This window comes from Rhipicephalus microplus, chromosome 2 (genome assembly GCF_043290135.1).
Source record: "Rhipicephalus microplus isolate Deutch F79 chromosome 2, USDA_Rmic, whole genome shotgun sequence".
In the NCBI taxonomy this organism is placed as follows: domain Eukaryota; kingdom Metazoa; phylum Arthropoda; class Arachnida; order Ixodida; family Ixodidae; genus Rhipicephalus; species Rhipicephalus microplus.
This window is the reverse complement of record NC_134701.1, coordinates 289,844,976-289,859,180: the sequence shown is the minus strand read 5'-3', so window position 1 is coordinate 289,859,180 and position 14,205 is coordinate 289,844,976. Positions and strand designations below refer to the sequence as shown.

The 14,205-nt window shown below is 46.6% G+C and overlaps 1 long non-coding RNA gene across 2 annotated transcripts; it reads right to left on the bottom strand.

The window, feature by feature from the left end:
- Nucleotides 1–10,401: 10,401 nt before the first annotated feature.
- Nucleotides 10,402–13,557, bottom strand: LOC142782247 (uncharacterized). 2 transcript variants are annotated; one of them, XR_012888401.1, is made up of 4 exons: nt 13,333–13,557; nt 12,288–12,366; nt 12,034–12,094; nt 10,402–10,696 (listed from the first exon to the last, which is right to left on the bottom strand). It is a non-coding gene; the product is annotated as an uncharacterized LOC142782247 (long non-coding RNA). The 2 variants fall into 2 exon arrangements; XR_012888400.1 differs by lacking the exon at nt 12,034–12,094.
- Nucleotides 13,558–14,205: the final 648 nt, after the last annotated feature.

Sequence of the window (14,205 nt, the reverse complement as noted above, 5' to 3'; positions counted from 1 at the left end):
GAGAGATTAAATAAGAGTGAGTGAGTCAGTGGGTAAGTGAGAGTGAGTAAGTGAGAGGAAGGGAATGAGTGAGGAGAGTAAGTGGGTGAGTGAAAAACTAGCAATTGTTCCGTCTACGAGTACAACCGTTGAGCGAAGCTCCTTAGAAACGGCACGCAAACGTCTATGCGCCTAATCTCGCTGTTGGATTTTATTAATGTGGTCGCGCGATATATCCCAGTTTCGTAGCTCCACTGGCGAGCCGGCACACGCGGCCACCGTGCAGGCGGCTGACGAACGCGGAGGCGACGTACATGCCTCAGCGAGCGACATCTTACAATCATCAGATACCTCTTGGCATATGCCAAAGAAAAACATATCCCATGAGTACTTATTTCTCTTGATCAGGCAAAAGCATTTGATAGAGTGGAGCACGGGTATCCTTTCGCCATTTTGCGCATCCTTGGCCTCCCAGAGCAGTATGTGCGATTGGTAGAAGTACTTTATCAGGATCCATCAAGCTGTCTTTCTTTCAACAATGAAGTGACCAGAAGCTTTACAATTCAAAAAGGAGTGAGACAGGGCTGTCCATTGTCCCCAGTATTATTCATTCTGCATCTAGGGCGTTTCATTAGAAAGGTTGCAAACTGCGAGTGCATAGTGGGTTTCCCGATACCAGGCAGTGAAATATTCAAAATTGTCGCATACGACGATAAGATATCGTTCTTTATTTGTTCGCAACCTTCCTAGCTATGGTACATTCCTTGACATTTTTGCCCAGTATTCCTATCTGTCTGGTGCTCTTTTAAACACAACCGAATGTAAGGCATTGCGCTTGGGGGGTTATTGCCAGAAGACGTCGATTTTGTTCAAGCTATTAAGATGTTAGGCGTTTACTTTTAAGAAGGAGATGTCTCAAAAAGGACCTGGGATGACGTGCTTAGGAGATCCCTCGATGTCATATCAGCAGCCCCTCATTTTAACATGTCACTACCGGCAAAAGCAACAGTCATCAATACACAGGCATGCGCTTTTGCGTTTTACATAGCACACATTGCCCTTCGACCTCGCCATGCAACAGGAAGCTTCGCCTATATTGCGGCAGCCTTCCTTTGGCGTGGAAGACCTACAAAAATTCAAACGAAACTTTTACAGCTTTTCACAAGCTATGGAGGCCTGGGTATATTAGACATACCAATGTTCACGAGAGCTATCGTTGAAAAAACATTACAGAAGCTCTTCGGTAACGAACATTACCCCGGGTACAGGCTCTTGATGTACTAGAGCAGTACACTGAAAGGCACTTTCACGGCAAATCCGTACATCGGACCACGAGCAGAAATTGTCATTGGGTTAAAACTGACACTAGAATCTATAGACTCGTGCAGTCTGGATGATGTTTCATCACAGGAAATAAGCGAAATGGTGACAAGTAGCACACTGAGCAAAGAGGAAGAAAAAGCATTCTGCAAGAAAAAGTGGAAACGACGGTGTTACAATCGCGTGTCCAACCAGATGCGCTAGTTTGACTGGTTGAGGTGGTGGTGGTGAAAACATTTAATAACCATTAAATGGTTACAGAGAGGTGATTGGGTTGGGGCCTTATTGGCCTCCTACCCTCACAGCACTAGGTGGAACCCCTATTCCGGGGCTCCATTGGCAAGCAATGCCGCCCGCGCACGTTGAACCAGAGCCTCTTGGGCCTTCAGGTCTTGACAGCCGAGCAGGGCCGCCTCCCAGTCCTCTCTCGTGGGATTGGGGTTGGGGGGGATAGATGGATTAGACTGGCACGCCCAGACGATGTGAAAGGTGTCAGCCACCTCACCACAGAACTGGCACGTGCCATCAAAGGATGAATTGAAATGTTTTAGCACCGCCGGGCACAGTACAGTATTGGTAAACAGTTTTAAAAGGAGGCGCTCGTCAGCGCGATGCAGTCCCTTACAAGGGTCTGGATAGCGCCGGTGCTCCTCCTTGTAGTAATTGGTAATATCTTTGAATGAAAGGGCCGAATTGTCTGATTGCGAGTAGGCTTCCAAAGACAGGGAGATAGCCCGGGAAGAGAGTGCGCGGGCGGCCTGATCGGCCTGTTCGTTACCCCTGAGTCCTTGGTGACCGGGTGCCCAAACCAGATTTCGCGGAGTTGGATTAACGTATCGGCAGCTAGGTTCCAGTATGCGCTGAGCAAGCGGTGAAGCCCACCCTAGCTGATAGTTCCGACAGGCCCCTCGTGAGTCGGTGATGATATGTTTAGAAGAGGGATAGGTGAGAGCCAGAGCGATGGCAACCTCCTCCGCGTGTGTTGCGCTGTAGGCTTTGAAAGTGAGCCCGTTTACGGTGTTTGCGTTGTGTATGACTGCGGCAGTATACCACCCCCCATAGTGCGGGCCGGCAACGTCCACGTAGCACACGTGTTCCTCTTGACCAAAGTGTCGCTGCAACGCTTCCGCGCGCGCCTGGCGGCGACCACTGTGGTTTTCTTTGGACATGTTGCGGGGAAGGGGTCGGTCCCGGAGGGCGCGTCTCCAAGGTTCTGGCACTCTCACCCTTTCCTCAATATAGTAATCGTGTTTGATGTGTATTCGGTCCAAGAGGCGGCGACCGGAATGGGTCTGTGCAAGGCGCGTGTATTGGTTAACGAGGTGGGCTTCTCGAAGTTCCCGGTAGGTATTCACCACGCCTAGGGCCAGAAGTCTCTGATTGGACGTGGTGATAGGGAGGTCGAGAGCCCGCTTGATAACTTTACGGTGGATGACCTCGAGTTGATCATCCTCGTGTTTGCGTAGGTGCAAGTAGGGAGTCGAGTAGAGTATTCTACTCGTTACGAAAGCATGGGCAAGCCGCATTGCATCCCTGCTTCGTAATCCGCCCCGCTTGTTGGAGACCCGGCGGACCATACGGCCCACCTGGTCTCCCACCGTGCGAAGTTTGGCTATTGTGGTGTCGGCCTTGCGTTGGTGGTGTATGAAGAGGCCAAGGACGCGGATCTCCTTGGCCTCACGGATCGGTCCCGAGGGAAGACTGATATGGAGCTGAGTTGTGTACTGGTTGAGAAGATGGAGTGCATAACCTACGCGTGACCGGTAGGGAAATTGGAGAGTCGTTTCAAATGGCCGCTGTCGAAACTTCGGCAAGAGAAGACGGCACAACATGCTATATTTCAGTGTTAGGTGGCGAAAGGCGTCTGGTACATGGTACAACGCCTCTTTGGCTTTCACACAGTGCGCAAGGCAACAGAAGCTGGGCTGTTTGCAAGACTTGTTTTACAGTGACGTTGTACGTACCGTGGCGGCGACGTTGTTTAGCTGAAGTACGGCACAAGCCTCGTAGATGCGCCTATCCTGCTCTCCAAAAAATATGGCTCATTGTGTGGAAGTACCTCGATCGGCAGCTGGAAACACACGGTGAAGAGGCTTTCCTTCGACGATGGCTCACACTGTTCTTCAGAGTAAGGGAGGGACAGCTGAAGTTTCCAGTTGTTCCGTACTATAGCCACGTGCCCACTCCTGGTCGCATGCATACCTGGTATTTTATGAAATGTTATTAACTCGATTCATTTTAATTTTCCTTGTACTTGTACCATTCGGATACTCAGTGATAAATTAGATTTTGGTATTCATTCGTAAGATACATACACTGTTTTTACTTTTTTGATGTTTCTTTTGTGCATATACATACAAGTACAATAAAACTTTCCTTTGTCGATCCCCCATGCCAACAGCTAATCCAAGGAGGTTTAAAAAAATTGCTGCAGTGGAAGCTCCCGAAATGTCTTGCCAGCAGAAGTGAAGCCAGCTTTTGCCCTACCAAGGTGTCGGAAACATGCTCTTTTCTGGTAGGGCCCACTAAGAGATCAAGAGTCTTTGATATGTTAGTCTAAATGCTAAGTTAATTCTTAATTAGAAGAGAGCTGTTACCGACGAAATAACACACAGAAACGAGTATAGGTGGTTGAATCTCCGAAGAACTTAGCCTCCAGTTAGAGGCTTACTAAGGAAAACTAGTAACACTTAGGCGCACTTGGAGCGCTATGTGACCCCTAGTAAGATGGTCGCCACAGCCGCCATCTTGCCATAGGCACGGCTTCATTTCTGGGCAATAATTTACACTCCATCAATTTTTTTTAAAAACCTTCTTGAGCTCAGCATGCCCCTTAGTAAGATGACTGCCGTAGCCACCATCTTACGGTGGGTACGGCTTCACTCGTGGGCGATAATTTCCACTCCAGCGATTTTTTAAAACCACCTTGGTTGGTACCGATTCATGTCTGCTCATCCATCACAATGTAAGATAGGCCTGCCAACCTCGACCAGAGGGCGATATGACGCATGCGCGTTTCAGCGCGTTCGGCGTCCCTCCGTCACAAAAAGAGGAAGACGCAGTGTTGCCTGGGTAACGCATCGCCGCGAAATGCAGCATCTCGCATTTCATTCCGGTTGCCGTCGGGCCACGCCGACGGACGCTGGTAGTGCCGGTCGCGCCTGGCGTCAAACTATAAAGTGCTCACGTTTTGCTAACGTAGCGTCGCTGTGCTCAGTGTGCTCGTGCGTCAACGCTACATCCGAGTATATTGGGCCCTTCATGATGCACTCGCGGCCGTTTTGCTAGTTCCACATATACCAACTTTGGTGTTACGTGACGTCAATGGATGACGAAAGTATATGACTGGTGAAAACATGATAATTCTGACATGCGTGTCATGTAAGAACATGACAACATACCACGCTCATAGCGTGCTTGTGGCCGTTTTGCTAGCTCTACATACACTAAGTATGGTATCACATGACGTGAATAGATGACGAAGGTAAACGACACATGCAAACATGATAATCATGACACGGAAGTCATGTACGGCATCATTTACCTCCATCTCACATTCTGCTGACTTTAAGGTGACATATAAACTTTTCTCGTTCGTGCTTCGCATGTCATCGATTCCCACTGTACATGGGGTCTGCCAATTTTTATATACTTTTTTCTTGTAGTTATTAGAGTCCAACGCCAGGGGCGTCAGTGTTTTTTTGTTTTTTTTAAGATACGAGTGCATTTGGTCGTTGCTAAAAAAAAACAGGTGTGAGTTTGTCCCCATGGTGTCCATTTCTTTTTTTGTCCGTGCGTGTGTGTTGCGCAGCCAGCCGTAAATATAATAAGCGACTCGTTCGTGTACAGGACGAGATCCTACGCTCCATATCCTCCGTGTTGGTTGGCCTAATCGCGCTCAAGTCACCGCTGAGCCGCCGCCTCTGCTTGTGGTTCCTGTGCCTGACGGGAGTGCGCGTGAGCCGGGTGCTCCTCGGCGTCATGCTACTCGTGTTCCTCGTGTCCATGCTTGTGGACTCCACGATGACCACGGGAATACTGGCCGGCTTCGTGGATCCCCTCATCTTCGAAATCTACGCGAACAATCTGCGCATGCGATATGCCGAGCACGTCCGCGGTGGCCTCAAGGTGCGCGTCCTTGCAGTGTTTCGCTTTGCGTTCACGCTAGAACATAAACCGCCCCGAGTTCGTAGGCTTCATAATGCCCCAATGCGCACATTAAGCGTCACTGGCTAAGAAAGACTGCTTCTGGTATAATTCGTGTGGTTTTAAACTGCAAGTAATAGCGTAAAAAATTACACATACACACGAGAGAAACGCAAGAACTGGTGGTATACTACCAACTGTTTCTTCAGTGATCATGCGCTTCCAAAAGACATATGCTAAAGCCAGACATGAATCCAGATACGGGGCATAGGACGGGTAAACCAAGGTAACCAGAGTACGCGAATTGATCGCAGCGGCAGTTGGGGGAGTAATATAGAACTTTAGTGATATTGAATGCGAGCTTCGCTTTACACAAATTGGGATAACAGTCTCGCTTACGCACGAAGGTGATGATCTTTTACCACCGCAACAAACGCGGGCTGTTTGAAGAGAGTGCGAGAGAAAACATCTCATATATATAAAACCAAAGCATGGGGGAGGTTCCAGGTTCCCCATGATGATCTCGGCGACCAACCGGCCCGGTTGAACCAAGACGTTAGCTTTTCCAATGTGCAACGGCAACTTTTTTTCACCTCTTCGCATTGCAGTTATCGCAAAGATATTGTGGCATAATTTTAAAGCGCCACTTATTAGGTGTGGAACCCATAACTGGGCCTAGCTGCCGTGTGCTCTGATGGTAGGTCGTCGCTTGGCGTAACGCAGGCACAACAACATACAGCGTAGCCAAATACCGAGCGCGGGCTCGAGCCAAAGGGAAGTATTTTGTTTTTCGAGTGCCTTCGTGAGGGGCACCAATATATTGGTGCCCACGTGTGGCTGCCCGTATGGCACGTATAGAACTGCGTATGGCAGCTCGAGTCCCTATAGGAACTCGAGCTGCCATACGCAGTCGTCGCTGGCCATGATGCTAGCGCAAATGCAAGTAAAAATTGAAAAAGAGGAAGCTAGCGCAACGATTTAAAGAAAGGAAAAATTGAAATAAAAAAGAGTAGAACGAAACAAGCAAGAAAAAAGGGGAACAAGAAAGAAAAAAAGGAGGCTACGCTCTTCTCTCAAGCTTCGCGCCTGAGGGCGAAACGCCTTTCCTAACTCTTTTTTTTTAACGCTTGCGAACGTTTGTTGTTGCGTGAATGAGAACAATAACTCGTGCTACGTGCATTAAAGAAATATTCATCGCTGTCATTGTGTGCATTTCTGTGAGTACACTAACGCACATGGTTGTGACGTAGGAAGCGGACGACACCCTGACGGAGGTAGACTTTGTGTTCAAGGACCCAGCCAAGCAGCGCCACGTGGTGTCCGGTGAGGCACGTATGGACGACACCGTACAGGAAGTGGCGCAGGAGGTCGAGTCAGTGTTCACCTTGGACTCGGAAGAAAACGTCCGCGAGATGGTTATGGTCATGGATCGTGACCAGGTACGTTTCGCCGCCCGGATTCAACGGACATGGGGCTTAATGTCACACTTGGTGCTAAGTCATCATTGGCCACTGCAGCGTCATTAGCATCACCTCAAAGTTTGTTCATCATTCTATTTACATTTTAAAGAACTAAACATTTAAAACTCGATGTAAAACGTCAGGTGTCCGCAAAAAACCCTCCACGCCGTTGTTTTTCAGCCGCCGCGATGAGTTTGCCCGCCGCGCGACGGCAAACCTGACTGTGCACACCGAGGGGGGGGGGGGGGGGGGCGCACAGCCAGGTTTGCATATTAGTTCTAACACTGGAGTTTGAATATATATATATATATATATATATATATATATATATATATATATATATATATATATATATATATATATATATATATATATATATATATATATATATATATATATATATATATATATATATATATATATATATATATATATATATAAAATAAGGGAGAGAAGTGTATACCTAAGGGCTCGTATTTTCGTGTTTTAACACAATATTAATGAGATATAACAGACAGTAATGCCAAGGAATGTACAGCGGAAGTTATTAGAACCAATAGAATGTAAATAAGAAGAAAGAAGAAAGAAAAGTGGATGAAAAAATTACCAGCTGTGAGCAGAATATATATATATATATATATATATATATATATATATATATATATATATATATATATATATATATATATATATATATATATAGACGTAGCGAGGAAGGAACCGCACTGGCTCCGTAGTGAAAACGGAAGCGAGAAAGCACGACGTACGAGGAAACACTTTTATTAATCACATGCGTTTTGGCTGGTGGGCCAGCCATCCGTGCTAACCCACCACACCTCAACAGGTCGGCATAGGAATGGGGAATAAAAGACATAGGAAGGATAAGATTGGGAAGAGAGAAAAGTGAGGGTCATTCGAGCTGCTTCCCGCAACGTACTCATAAGCCCCCACGCGCCCCGCGCAGCCGACAAGGAAAGCCCCCAAGGCGGCCGGTGAAGTATCGTCGCCGCAACAAGGAAGACAAACGAGCGGGATTGGCGCGTTGCAGAGAGCGCGTGAAGCACTCGCCGAAGTGCGTAACCTCTTCACGGGAAAAATTGAGGTCCGTAGCACTCACTAATAGGAGCCCCGCAGACCTCGATGGGGTGGCGCTAAAGTTCCTTCAGGTCACAAGCGTTCAAAAAGTGAGGTCTCGAAGAAAGAGATATATCACCTTCCAAGGGGCAGCGTGTGCTTGCTTGCTTGCATGATGTGTGACAGGTTATGGTCCGACGCTACTCTGTCTACTACGTCAAAGAAAGACCTACAGCTAGAGAGGACACGATAAGCTCCTAAGATAATCCAGCTTCGCTGTTTGTTAAGCTTCACGCGGCTAGTGCGAACTCCCCCCCCCCCCCCCCTCCATGTTTTTTCGAACTCAATGGTCAATTTAATACTCTTGCGCAAATTTTTGGTTTTTTTTTTGAGCGCGCGCATTTCGTTAAGCATTCACTTCATTTTCTTGTTCTGTTAAAGTTAAATTAACCCTGCAATGGTTTCGACGGTGAAGCGAGTCGTAAGAATCATTTGCAAATCGATTTAAGCTATCTACGTCAAGTGTACATCTTGTTACAAGACTTTACACATGCGTATCACTACAGGTCGCAGCATCGAGGACCCTCAGTTGTAAATTGACGATCTCTGCGGTAACTACGTGGCGCTCGTCTTTCCTTTTTACAGCAGGACGAAGCACGAAATCTTCCAGATTTGCCGACCGCACTTCCGGAGAATCCGGAGATGCGGCGCGAGCAGCTTTCCGAGACGTTGCGCTCATTTGGCATCGACCTGCAAAAGATGGGACTGAAGCTTGAGCTACAGGACACCGTGAGTGGGCTGCTGATGTCATCGCCCATTTTACTGACTGCGCATAGTGAATTGGTTATTGTAAAGCTGGTAAACGACACTGGTGTCTGAGCAATGCATGTGCGTGCGCCTCCGCTTCCGGGGTGCAGGCACCTTTTGAAAGACACCATGCCGTCTGGTGGCCATATTGGTTCGAAAGTCTCGGGTGGCACGCAAAGGCTAGCGCGGGAACAGCGGTGTAAACACGTTCTTCTTGACGTGTTGTTGATCGAGATCTGTTCTATTGCCACTAAGACAGGCTGCTCTGTGCCTTTGTGTACTGGTTCACACGCGAAAGGCCAGAGAATGTTTCGCTTCCCTCGTAGTGAGCGAAGAAAAATGTCACAGCTTTGCCGCTAAGGCTAAGCAATGAATTCGATAGCAACAATTTGAAAGGTCACGCGAAAAATGGAAAGCAGATCGAAACGTGCCCCGCGTTTCTCACGCACGAATTACGCACGAAACGTACTCACAGGTACGGGTGCACGTGAATTAGCGTCTCATTTGTTACTTCGCTGAGTCTCAAAAGCACGCGCTTTTCGCGAATGGAGACTGCAATGATTGCAGTGACCTGTGTGCGCCCGGTAACTACAGCAGAATCATTCCACGTAAAGCCCGAGGCAAGCCAAGCCGTATGAGCCTCCCCTCCTCGCCTTCGCGAGACAAGGACATGCGAGGGAGCGTCGCTCCCCTTCTCTAAGCGGGGCAAAGTACGCGGAGATTACAGCGGGCGCCGCTGCGCGATGTGGCGACGTGCGCTCGTTGCGCCATATTTCTGGTGATGCCAAAAACGCAGCAGCAATAAGTGGTAGATATAAATAGCTTGCCGTTTGAACGGTGAAGAACATTCGCTGGGGTGGTTCAGAGGTTGACGCCTCGCTTTCACGACTCAGAGGTCCCACTTTCGATTCCGCGCGCTGGAGTGCTTTTTTTTCTGGATTTTTTTTCTTTTTTGCGTTTTCATATATAAGTACGTATACATATACAGTGCATGACGCTGACGACGGCGGTAAAATCTAGCTGAGAGAATCCATATAATTGATCGCAATAAAAAAAAGGAAGCACAAGGGAAATGCGACCGATGTCATCCGACCAACAGCACCAACATATACGAGGTTAGTAGATAACAGGTCCAGCATGTGCCCGTGCATTTTTGATCGCTGTGAGTGAGCATACTGCACTCTAAGCCAAAACGGAGCAACAGGGGTATAGGGGTTGCTCCTTTCAGGGAGCAATTGCATTGCCACTCCCATTACTCTCCTAAACGGAGTAACTGCAGAGGGAGGAACCGTTGCTCTCCTTTCAGTTCCTCCTTCGGGGGATGAACAGTTGCTCCCTCCAGTTCCTCCCTGCAGACCAACAGTTACTCCCACCAGTTGCTCCCTGCCGACCAACCATTACTTCCACCAGTTGCTCTTCTAAGAGCAACAGTTACTCTTTACCGTTCCTCCCACGTGTTCGCAGTTACTCTCTGAAAACCAACTGCACATGCTTGCAGTTACTCCTTGGGGAAATGAGTATTTATCTCGAGTATGCTTGTCACACGCTTAACACATGGCGAGAGCTCTTTGGAAGAGCACTGCTTGGGTGCTTCTAACACAAAAAGTGGACAATATTGAAAGGAAAATAAATGCTTTATTGTTCTTTTTATGAGGCGACGTGTGACCACACGTAAAAGTAGACTTCGCCACACCACAGCCAGCACTAAACAAACACCATAATACATCAAAGGTTTTCTGCGTCATCCGTGGAAAAACAATCTTGAATTTCTAGCATCGGGCAGTCTGTGTCATCATTGGTGAGAGAAGGGCAACTTCTCCAATTCTGAAGAACTCAAGTTTCGCAGCTGGTGTTTCCATCAGGCTAGCGCAGCAGAACGTCACCGCAGGCATATGTGAAGCATCTCATTGCTGCAAGAAAAAAAAAATAGAAGTGTGAGGTTAAACATGCCAGAATCAATTCATAACAATGAGTCACACACACTGCAGCAGCGCTTACATTCTAGGATGTCTACTGAAAAACGAAATGTGAAAAAAGGAAGGTTCGGCCAAACGTTACTTGGCAAGCCATATAAATGCTGATGTGGTAGACGCTCTTCACATGATGTCTCAGACAGCAATATTCTGGAAGAAAATGTGCAGCACCTCAACAAGGCATATTTTTAGCAGTTGAAGATGCCCTTAGGTTCAGTTAACTTGTTTCCTATACACAGCTGAGTGACATTTCTATGAGCCCATTCACCAATGGGCATTCTAAATGAGGTCATGTGTGTGGCAAATAACACGTACTGTCCGCTCATGTTAAAATACTTATTTAGCTCGTGCACATAGTTGCTCTCGATTCTACTGTTCTATCATACGCTGCTGCGTCTTGAATTGTGCAATACCTGTAGGCACAAGCCAAGCATGCAAAGCCTGCTTGAAAGCAACCATTTGCAGAGGCTACATGATAATCTTCAGTATATTTCTTTGTACCTGACGCAAACGGCTGGACAAAACTATAGACAAATAAATGTAGACCGTGCAACCTTCAAAAAATGCTTTAAATTTAGAAAACTAGGGTGCATTTGTTCACTCGGTTGACGAGTCACAGCCACGAGATATGTAAACGAAGCAATATATCTTAAGGCATGCACAGATATTCTGATTCTTTGTTTGACAGTGTCACAGATAGCTTGCCAATGCATATATATTTGAGAGCAACAAGATGTGAAGCTTTAATGAGTTCAACGTCTTGTTGGTTCACAGCCAAACAGGTTACTGCTTGTTAGACAAATTTGAATAAGCACACCATGGTTTCCAAAAAAAAGCATTATTAGAAGTTAGCTCCCGGTGTGAATGTCTGCCTATTTATTTTGTACTGCCTTCTACATGTGCCACAAAGACATTTGTTGAGGATTTGCTACCAGTCAAGCCAAGATCGCATACTTGGTCAATGTGATGGAAATACAAACATTAGAAACACTGCCACCTCTAGTAAGAGCATAACACTTCAGTATCTTGGACTAGCAAAGAGGTGCACAAGAAAGTTAAGCCCACTCTTGCGGAACTTTGAACGCGAATATTTCAGAGTGGGGGAGGTCAACATGCTGTGGCACTTTTAAACCCACGAAACATCTGCAGAAAACAGGGTAAAGGCAAGTCAAGAAACGCTGTTATGAAGGCCTGCGCATGGACAGCTTTGTGAATCTAGGCCCAAGTGTTATGCTTTGTGCAAGCCAAAATCCATGTAAATAGGGAAAGCATACTTTTAGGAGTACCAGCGTAAACAAATCTTGGCAGTTGGCTTTTTAGTACAAACAGCAATCCCTGCAATTAAAACAAAAACATTTTATCTTAACGGTAACAGTGTGAGCACACACACGGGCCAGCGGAGCCACGTCGAATTGTCAGTGCCAGTGTAACCATGTGGCATAATGAACTATTCTCTGGCCAACACATGCACAGTTTGCCCCTAAAAAGCGATGCTTTCATATACGTAGTACAAAAAGTCTGCACTTACCAAAATTCACTTGCTTTCTGTACTTTAGCATCGTTGGGAGCATCTTTATCTGCAGTATAACCAAATTTGTGTCATATCCCTGAAAAAAAAAGTAAAAGACATGCATCAAATATTGTTTCATTTGGTAGCAGTGAAGTCAGGTTAAGAACAGCCAAGTGGGAATCAGCCTAATTATGTGCATGCGGCAAATCCCAAACGGCGTTATTGAGGTTGTCGAAATTTTCGTCGATTGGTATTAACGTCGATATGTGACTTCAACGGCATGCCAAGTTTTCACAGCGCATAAAGATTTCATGATGCAGAATAATGACAGCACTAACGAGAACATACAGCATTTATGATTGTCTTTTACAGTATTCAGTTTTGCTAAGGTTTTGCATCACTAAAAAAATCTGAAAGATTTGGGTCATTCCTCCTCCAATTGTTCTGTCAATATGTAAACTGCTCGCTTGATGGTGCGCTTATAAAATAGTACGTTCAGCGCAGAGGTGAAGCAAGTGACGCAGTGATGTGGGCAGTTTTTTTTTTTAGGCGTGCGGGGAGGGGGAGGGGGTCCGCTTATCTGAATAGGCCGGGCAAGCAAATATGGTCGTCAATTTGGGCTCCCTACGCCCGGCCTAAAAAAATTCTGTGCGCAACCGCCTGGCTATGCCAGTGAAGTGATGCGACAATGATTTGTTCACTTACTGATTTACATACACTTCACATCTCTAAAAAATGCGGCCCAAGGCCCCAACACTCAGCCGTTAACATTACATAAAGCCAATGGTAGAAAAGTGCCAGTATGAATGCAGCTACAACCCCGCCCCAATGTTTTTTCAAGCGAGGTAGTGTTGCGGAAATGAACTTTTAACTGCAAAAGTACACTGGCACTGCAGTGGTGACAGGGGAAGCAAGAGGGTAAGCAGGCGGTAATAGAGGTAATTTAGTCCAATACGGCTAGCAATGGATACGGTGAATAAGAGCAAATCATTTCTCTTTCAATAGCGCAACCACTCAACAATGTATTGTAAGAGCATTAAATGTTGCTGGAAATGCCACTCACCTGCACGCTGATGCATGCTCGGTCCTTTGTCCGACGAGCGAACAGGCTTGCAGATAGCTGAAGACGTGTTTACGATGTGTTTGTTCCACCCAGCAGCAAAATCCACAACTACTTCGCGCTCCATAAAGATAAATATACACTAACCTTCATCACGAATAAGTAGAAACGCAAATCTGCGACACACACACACGATCAAAACATAGCTCATAAGCTCGCACGTCCATGTGCTCGCCAACCACAGACCATATGAAAATGAGTAAGTAGTGCGAATGCGAACCTAGTTCCGCCGAAAAAAAAAAAAAAAAACGTCGAGTAGTGGCAGCACAGGCGTCAGCGCAATAATTTCAGTGTGTTCTCCTAATACAATTATAAAAAAAAACTGAGGTACACTAAAACTCATAAATAAATATAAAAAGTTGAGTGTAATTTTTATTTAGTGCCAGTCAACATAAACACTGAATAAAAATTACTTTGTAACTTACATCGTTTGCTACACTAGCGCCACACTTGTCGTGCGGGCGCGGATGGCGCAGATTTGTCATTCTGCCCTCAAACTACACGGTGAAGCGTGCTACTAAGTGTATGGCTGATGAAAAGCGCGTCTGGGTCCGCTTTTTTTTTTTCTTCTCCGATATATCTGGGCGGGGGGGGGGGGCTTTTTATGCACGTGTTTCGGTGCTTGATCGACTTTGACGCCCTTACTTCGCGGACGAACGGCGTGTCTAGGCTTTTTTTATCGTTGTTTTGCACGTGTTTCGGCGTTCGGTCCGCTTTGACGTGCAAACTCTCCATTCTGCTGCTGCGTGTGTTAGGTATTTGCCGTACTGTATTCTCAGGCCTTCTGTGTTCAGCCAGCGCTGCTATCTTATTATC